At 40.7% G+C, this 7,966-nt stretch overlaps 1 pseudogene; it reads left to right on the forward strand.

The window, feature by feature from the left end:
• The first annotated feature begins 564 nt into the window (after positions 1-564).
• On the forward strand, positions 565-1,223 carry LOC140732668 (RNA-binding protein 25 pseudogene; annotated as a pseudogene).
• The last annotated feature ends 6,743 nt before the right edge of the window (positions 1,224-7,966 follow it).

The following is a 7,966-nucleotide window of genomic DNA, read 5'->3' on the forward strand; positions in this document are numbered from 1 at the left end:
AATAAATGGATTGCACAGGGAAGAGAAAAAAGCTAAAAAATCAAGTTGCAGATTCCAGAAGAGCACTAGTCTTCATGCTGCTGATGAAAAATCTGATATTGATGAGAGAGACACAGGACTGTATAGCCTTGAGATTTACAATGTGGAACCTAACAATAGACAAGCAATATGGTTTACACCAGAAGTGAACAGCAAGTTAATTAAAATGCAATTGGCACTGGTTCGGTTGTTTCAGTCATTCCACAAAATTACTTTTAACAACATTTCAAAGATACTAAATTGAAGCCTGTAGATATCTAACTAAGAACATAGAATGGAGAAAAGAAAACTTCTGTGGTAATGACATCTATAACAGTGAACTATAACAACCAACAGGCTACGTTGAACTTGTACATGGTAAAAATGGGTGAATTAGCATTGTGGGGGTGTGATTGGCTGACACAACTACAATTTGATTGGAGATCCATCCACTATTTTCATGCCACATTCCCCGCAATAGAGTCAACTGAAAGCTAACATATATTGGTATTGGATAATGCCACAACTGTCTCCATGCTGTGCAACATGAGCTGTTGTCAAACAGGGCGAAAAACGGTGTTGGTGCCAAATTCTGTGCCTTTGGTTGGAGAGAGTATCAGATCAAGGAAGGACCATGCTGTTGAGAGGAATCATGAAAGTAACAAAAGCAGTGGTCTGACAACAACAGTTTTTGTTGGCAACTTATCTGCGAAAGCTTCTGAGATGATAATCAGGAAGTTACTTGCAAAATATGGCATGGATTTAAGCTGGAAGCATTTGGCTTTCGTGAGTATAAAGAACCAGAATCTACTCTGTGTGCATTAAGGTTATTGCACAAACTTCATGTCGGAGCCAAAAAGATGCTTGTAAAAGTAGATGCAAAGGCCAAAGCCCAGCAGGATGAATGGAAGGTCAAAAAGAAAGGAGTCAATGAAAACAGAGGATTTATCAGATGATAAACACAAAATGTCTGACGAAGGTTCTCGGCCCGAAACGTCGACAGTGCTTCTCCTTATAGATGCTGCCTGGCTATTTCCAGCATCTGCAGATTTCCTCATGTTTGCTATTTATCAGATGATGTTGTGGATGCAAAAGTCATGAGGAGAGATCAGATTGTAAAGGGAGCAATAGAAGGATTAATAAGAGAATACTCCAGTGAACTAAATGTACCTTCCCAAAATCAAGGTGTACAAATGAATAGATGAAAATGGAAAGAGAATAAAGTTGTCCAGAGCTATCAGACCACTTCTTGAAGTCTCAGAATCAACTCCTACAATCATTATGGAGGAGGTGCCAATACCTGAGATTGTTTACACTGTCAGAGGAGTCTCACCTGCCAAGCAGAGTGATCCCCTTTGTCAGGAAAGACTTCATCCTACCAGAGTAAGAAATCATCCACAGTGATTAAATCTTTAGACCTGGGAAATTTAAAAATATATTTTGCTGTGGATGTCTGTATGGTAGTTATATTGTATAGTAAATTTTGTTTTTAGTTGAGATGCATTCTCTGTTGAGTTGGAGTTTATAGCTAATCAGGGAGGAATGTTTTGTAATATTTGAGTAATCCAATATATATATTGCTTGATTGGAGTGGGAGGATGGTGCTAGAGGTTTTTGCGGAACTGAGTGATTTCTTCAAGTTCATCAGTGAAACAGTTTAACTCTCTTCTTATGTCTCTTTTTTTTTCCTTTTCAGAGTGACTGGGTCCTGTCAGTGACCCTCTCCAATGTTGAGCTTAGACTACGTTCTTCATGGTGGTGGGTTCTCACTCTTGAAACCCGCCGAATGGCCTCGCGTTTCAGTATCTCCAGTAGCAACCTGGAAGACATGCACCTTCAGGGTTCTGCCCTGTAGATGACCCAATTCTCTTCCTGAAGTGTTGTGTAAGCTTGAAACATTGAGACAGAGGGTGGTGTGTGCAGCAGTCAAAGGCCCCTGCACTTGAGCAATCTCTCTCTCTCCCTCCTCTCTATGGTGAGTGAGAGTCTGTTGGTCTTCGAGTCAGGAGGGATGGCTCAGACAAGCGATGCAGCAGATTGTAACATCAAAACAGTGAACTGTTGGTCTCCCCTCTCCCTGTGGCAAGAGCGATATCTCTCTCTCTCTCTCCCTTGCTAATGACAGAGAGAGCCTGTCAATGGATATTTGTTTTTGTTGGACTCTAGAATATGGTCTCTTGGGGCTATGCTGTTGCTCGCATGGTAGATGGTGGGAGGTTTGTGCTTTCCTGGAACAAATGGGGGGGGGGGGGGGTGGGAGAGGATTGAGGCTTTTGCTGCTGCTTGTGTGTGGGAGAGGGAGGGGCTTTGGGGCTCTAATGTTTTCTGTCACTCATTCCTTTTTCTCTCTGTTTCAAGGATGTCTGTGAAGAGTAAGGATTTCAGGTTGTATACTGAATACATTCTCTGATATTAAATTGAACCACTGAACTATTGAACCATTGATTAAGTATTCTTGTTAGTTTAACTAATTTGTTTAAATTATGTTTAAATACATGAATTGCTTACTTCACCATGCTAACGTGTGTAACATGTGTGCCTTGCTTAAAGTAAACATGAAGTTGCACTCTCGTGTCTTCTTTTGGATTAGTTTAATGTTTTAAAGTTAAACAATGTAACAGCAACTAAAAAAACTGAAGGAATAAAAAGAGGTTGATTGTTGTTAGGAGTTGTCTATTTGTGTAGAGTGCAAAATATGTAATAACAATTGGGCATCTCATGTTATGTTCTGTTTAGTTCCCTGCTTTAATAAAGTCAAGAGGAAAGGAGATCAGAAGAAGTACAAAGTATAATTCACCTGGGGTCTAATATGCTACTGCCCAGGACAAACGTATTATTAGTGATGTTTAAAAGAAAAAAAAATGTTATATATAGCTGTTTCTGTGGCTTACATTCAAATTCAATATTTTTATTTGGCATGGTTATAGTCTTTTGGTTGACAGTCATTACATTGTCACAACAACAAAGAATGTGACAACTTAATCTTTGCTTCATATCAATGAGTCATTGATTAAAGAATATCACTGCCAGTTATTATGTTAAAAATTTCTTAACATCCTAACTGACTAAATCATGGTCTGGTATGGCAACATGAATGCACAGGAATGTAAGAAACTGTAGTGAGTAGTACTGTAGACTGCCAATATATCATGGGCATGTCACACCCTGCCATTGGTAGTACCTACTGGAGGTGGTGCCACTAGAAGGTAACATGTATCATAAAAGATGCCACCACCCAGACCATGTGACCTTTTCACAGCTACCATTGGGCACGAGAGACAGATGTCTGAAGACCCAAAGCATCAAGTTCAGGAACAGCTACTTCTCTTCACAGGTTTGATTCTTGAGCTAACCAGCAAAACCCTAATTGCTACAGTTTCGTAAGACAGTGCCACTTTATCCACTTTACAATAAAATAACCTTTCCTTTATTTTATTGTAATTGTGTTTTCTTGTAAAAATTGTGTATTATTTATGTTTAATATGTTACATACCCCGTGGGTATCTTGTGACTATCACATAAGCATGATGCAATTGAGTCTCTGCCAGGCATGATGTAATGGTCTTGTGATGGTGGAATGATGTAATTTTCCCGCCAGTGAGAGGTCATGTGATGGCCTGTTTCAACAGGTATAAAAGGGGAAATCCTTGCTGTGACACAGGTCAGTTTGTGGTTTAATTTGTCAGTGACTCCGTAATGCTGCGTATTTGTCTAATGATGCAGTTTTGTTTTAAAGAGGATTTTTACTTTCTGCCTTAAGTCTCAAAGGTTATTGCCGGCAGTCTCGCCAAATGCTGCCAGTTTAGTCCAGTCAGAGAGTGAAGATTTATGGAAGTACGGAGACGCGAAGGATCGAGTAAAGTTGGTGTCATCATTGGTAATACAGGATCGACCTCATTGAATCCTCATTCGGAAGAGACAGTAACCTGCATCCGAGATGGTCCCTGCTATAAGAGCAGAAAGGGCTGGAGCAAGGTTATTCGCCAAGGAGAAGGCCAGTGCCTTTAAGCCATTTTTATTTCCTTCATTGTAAGTCCTTCGGGCAAGGCATATTTTGTCTGGGATCAGCAGTAACGTCACATCGTCGAGGAATTTGTTACTTCAGGAAAGTCTCTACTAATTGACTGTGTAAATCTTTGGACTTTTGCATTTATCGCTTTAAGAACTGTGTTCGCATATATTGCTTTAAGAACTGTTCGAGTTGCCGTAAAGCAGTTAACTTCCGGTTAAGTTAGTCATTTGTTTACTTTTGGTTTTTTATTAAGCAGTGTTTAATAAATGTTGTATTTGTTTATAAAAACCTGTCTCAATTCTATATTCATTGATGCCGTATCATAACAAATATATATTTGTTTGTGAATTGTGAATGCTGCTTATATGTGTTTCGCTCATATGATGTTGCTGCAGGTAGGTTCCTTGTTGTTCCTGCACATGCATGTACTTGTGCATGTGACAATAAATTCAAATTTGACTTTGATTTACCTCACAATCCTCTATGTCGCAGAATTAAATTTTGCCACCTATAGTGAGTAGGTGGATATTTGACAAATCCTATAGGTTCATCAGCTTTGGATCAAAATCTCCAGGGCCTTTTCCTGAGACGCTAGGTTTAGAGTCATAGAATCATAAAAGAGTACAGCACCAAAACAGGCCCTTTGGCCCATCTAATCCATGCCAAACCATTAATCTGCCTACTCTCGGACCATAACACTTCATACCCCTCCCGTCTATGTAATTAACAAAGTTTCTTTTAAATATTCAAATCAAATCCGCATCCACAACTTCCTCTGGTAGATTGTTCCATACGCTCGGCACTCCCTGAGTGAGGAAATTCTCCCTCATGTTCCCCTACAACTTTTCTCTTTTCATCCTTAACCCATGACTTCTAGTTCTAATCTCAGTGAACTTCAGTACAAAAACCCTGCTTGTCTGTTTGCATTTATCGTATCTATACCCCTCATAACTTTGTATACCTCTGTCACATCTCCCCTCATTCTCCATGCTCTAGGGAATAAAGACCTAACCTATTCAAACCTTTCCTATCACTTAGATTGTCAAATCTTGGCAACATCCTTGTAAATTTTCTCTGCAATCTTTCAATCTTTTTGACAGCTTTCCTTTAGGTAGGTGACCAAAATATTCCAAACTAGGCCACACTGATGTCTTCTATAACTTCAATATAACATCCCAAATCCTGTACTCAGTACTTTGATTAATGAAGGCCAATGTGCCTAAAGATTTCTTTACGACACTACCCACCTGTTATACCACTTTCAAGCCATTATGGATATGTATTTCCAGATCACACTGTTCTATCACACACCTCAGTGCTCTACAGATCACTGTGTAAACCCTGCCCTGGTTTTCCCTCCCAATATGTGATACCTTATACTTGTCTGCATTAAATTCTATCTGCCATTTTTTCAGCCCATTTTTCTGGTTGGTGAAGATCCCCCTGCGAACATTGATAGTCTTCCTTGCTGTCCACTACATCACAATTCCTGGTGTCATCCACAAATGCGCGGACCCAGTTTACATATTTCCATCCAGATCATTCATATAGATGACAAACAACAATGGACCCAGCAGCACATCATTCATCACAGGACACTAGTCAGAGAAGCAACCATTTACTAACGCTCTCTGGCTCCTCCTACAGAGCCAATGTCTAATCCAATTTACTTCCTCAACTTGAATACCAAGTGACTGAACCTTCTTAACCTCTTGTATGGGACCCAGTCAAAGTCCTCGCTAAAGTTCATATCGAGAACATCTACAGCATTGTCTTCATCAAATTTCCTGGTAACTTCCTCAAACAATTCTATAAGATTGGTTAAATAAGATCATAAGAAATAGGAGCAGGAGTAGGCCATCTGTCCCGTCGAGCCTGCTCTGCCATTCAATAACATCACGGCTGATCTGCCCATGGACTCACCTCCACCTACTTGCCTTTTCCACATTGCCCTTAATTCCCCTCCTATGCAAAAATGGTTAGCCACAGCCTACCATGAACAAAGCCATGCTGACTATCCCTAATCAGCCCCTCTCTAGACAGATATCCCTGATTATGGAATCTGTCATCATAATCCCTTAAAATAACACATTATAGAAAGAGAAGTCCTCCTACTTCAAAGAAAGGGACTTCCCTTCCTCCGTCATCAATGCTGCCCTCACCTGCATCTTTTCCATTTTGCGCACGTCTTCCCTCACCCCATCCTCCCACCACTCCACCGGGGATAGGACTCCTCATGTCCTCACCTACCACCCCTCCAGTCTCTGCATCTAGCATATAATTCACCATAGTTTTCACCAACTCCAACGGAATCCCACCACTAAGCACATCTTTCCCTCACCCCACTTTCTACTTTCTGCAGGGCTCACTTCCTAAGCAGCTTCCTTGTCCATTCATCCCTCCCCAATGATCTCCCTCCTCACACTTATCCTTGCATGTGGAACAAGTGCTACACCTGCCCCTACATCTTCACCCTCACTGCCATTCAACATCCCAAACAGTCCTTCCTGGTGAGGCAACACTTCACCTGTGAGTCTGTTGTGGTATCCACTGCTCCCGGTGTGACCTCCTGTATACTGGTGAGACCTGTTATAGACTGGGAGATCACTTTGCTGTGCACCTATGCACAGCCTGTCAGAAGAAACAGGATCTCCCAGTGGCCACCCATTTTAATTCTACTTTCCATTCCCATTCCGACCTGTCAGTCCATGGAATCCTCTGCTGCCATGATGAGGCCACACTTAGGTTGAAACATATTAGAAACATACTAAAATGTGTTTCTAAATATAAAACATAATAGAAACATATTAAATTCTGTCTGCATTGCTACCAACCTGATGGAATGAACATCGATTTATTGAGATTCTAGTATTTCTTCTCCCTTCTCCATTCACTTCTCTCACCTTATCTCTTTACCTGTCCATCACTTCCTTTTGTTCTTCCACCCCTTCCCTTTCTTCCATTGTCTTCTGTCCTCTGCTATCAGACTTCCCTTTCTCCAGCCCTTTATCTTTTTCACAAATTTTCAAGTACCTTATTTTCTCCTACCTGCCTACACCCTCTCTGCACTGCATACTTTTCTTAACTGGACCTCAATATCTCTTGAAAACCAAGATTCCCTAAACTTGTTATATTTGCTTTTATTCTGACAAGAGAATACAAATTCTGTACTCTCAAAATTTCACTTTTGAAAGCCTTCTACTTATCAAGAATGCTTTTACCAGAAAACAATCTGTCCCACTCCACACTTGCCGGTTCTGTTATCCAATTTAGAATCTCAACCTATGGACCAGACCTTTTCTTCCCCACAATTATCTTGAAACTAATGGCATTATGATCACTAGATGCACAATGTTCCCCCACACAGACCTTTGTCACCTGCCCTGTCTCAATCCCTAATACCAGACCTAGTATTGCTCTCTGTGTAACCTCTATGTACAGAACACATTTAGCAAACTCTATCCCATCCAGCCTTTTATAGTATGGGATCCAAATCAATATGTGGAAAGTTACAATCACCTTCTAACACAACCTTATGTTTCTTGAAATAGTCAGCAATCTCTCTACAAATTTGCTCCTCTAAGTAAGGAGGCATGGGATTCAAGGAGACCTTGCTTTGTGAATCCAGAATTGGATTGCCCACAGAAGGCAAAGTGTGCTTGTAGATGGTTCATATTCTGCACGGAGGTTGGTGACCAGTGTTGTTTCACAGGGATCTTTTTGTGATTTTTATAAATGACCTGGATGAAGAAGTAGAAGTGTGGGTTAGTAAGTTTGTTGATGACACAAAAGTTGGGGGTATTGTGGATAGTCTGGAGGGTTGTCAGAGGTCACAGTGGGACATCGATAGGATGTAGAACTGGGCTGAGAAGTGGCAGATGGAGTGCAACCCAGATAAGTGTGAAGTGGTTCATTTTAGTAGGTCCAATTTGATGA

Source organism: Hemitrygon akajei, chromosome 9 (assembly GCF_048418815.1).
Source record: "Hemitrygon akajei chromosome 9, sHemAka1.3, whole genome shotgun sequence".
NCBI lineage: Eukaryota > Metazoa > Chordata > Chondrichthyes > Myliobatiformes > Dasyatidae > Hemitrygon > Hemitrygon akajei.